The sequence below is a fragment of the Pteropus alecto genome, unplaced genomic scaffold (genome assembly GCF_000325575.1).
Source record: "Pteropus alecto unplaced genomic scaffold, ASM32557v1 scaffold28, whole genome shotgun sequence".
In the NCBI taxonomy this organism is placed as follows: Eukaryota; Metazoa; Chordata; class Mammalia; order Chiroptera; family Pteropodidae; genus Pteropus; species Pteropus alecto.
The window spans coordinates 3650217-3651520 of record NW_006441063.1 but is presented as its reverse complement, the minus strand read 5'-3'; the positions used below and the strand labels follow the sequence as shown (position 1 = coordinate 3651520).

At 36.5% G+C, this 1304-nt stretch overlaps 1 protein-coding gene across 1 annotated transcript in view; it reads left to right on the top strand.

The window, feature by feature from the left end:
• Positions 1–1304, top strand: part of LOC102887189 (cytochrome b-245 heavy chain) — a 33217-nt gene that overhangs the window by 27877 nt on the left and 4036 nt on the right. The gene's annotated exons all lie outside the window — the stretch shown is intronic.

The window sequence follows — 1304 nt, the reverse complement described above, 5'->3', positions numbered from 1 at the left end:
ATATATTTTATATATATGTGTGTGTGTCCCCTCCCACCAGGGACATTTAGTAATGTAAACATCCTACAATTCACAAGGCAACCCTCACAACAAAGAATTATCTAACCCTACATGTCAAAAGTATCTCGACTGAGAAACTCTGAAATAAGCCAATGATTCCTAGGGGGTAACATCTTTATAAATAAACAAACATTAATGACTTGCCTGGAAGCAGCATAAGCTGTCACCCTGAAAGAGGAGTTATGGCAAAAGTCTCAGCCTACTCCTGGCCAGTGTGTCTCAGTGGACAGACCCACACACTGGCTCCTCAGTCCTGGGCATCTTTCCCATACACCTTGTGCCTGTGAAAACTGACTTCTTCTCATTTAGGTTTTGGCATATTGTTTAGCATAGATTCTCCAAGACTTGGAAGAGTCTTGTTGCAAATGTGACACATGACCATAAAAATTGCTACTCCAGAAAAGTGGTTTCAATATGCCACTTCTGCAATTAAAAAAAGCAAATGATAAAAATGAAACCCAGAAAAGAAATCTATAATATATAAATTGCTTTGCAGTTTTGTTTTTTAAAAAGCCAGATATAATTTTTTAAATGGGAAATTTATTTGCATTGAAAAATAATTATTTTGCTTTGCAAAACTGGTCTCTACAGGATTATTAAACCGGAGTAATCACCATTCTTAGCCTCACCCATCCCCTATCTAGTGGATTTAAAATCTGATTTAATTTTTAAATAAATTTACTTAATTGCTTTATGAAAAATATCTGTTGTTCAAACTGAGGCCCTCTAGAATGCTAGCAGAAAACACAATGTGATTGTGTATACACACACACACATACACACACATACAAACACACACACACAAACTAGCTTTAGGCTTGGTTTCATGTCTCATTATGTTATCAAAATATGAGTGCATTTTAGTCTGATTGTTTTAATTCTTAGTGATCCTCTCAAAGGAATGGCAGTGGGAGTATATTAGGATGAAGAGAGAGTCATAGAGCAGGATGAAATATAAAGCAGAGAAGAAAACAAGTGAGACAGAGCATTTAAATCCTACCTATACTTCGAAGCTTGACTCAAATGCTGCCACCCTGAATCCTTTCCATATTCTCCCTCCCCAACTACCTTTTTTGCTCTTATTGAGATGTTTGTGCCTCTTCCATGGCACTTATCATACTCTATTCTACAAATACAATTATTCCTATTGATACTTCAAGGTCTGCCCTTCTAGATTGTAAATTGCATGAAGAGACCTAGTATGTTCATCTTTTTTATCTTGTACGCTTCAGCACGGTGCCATG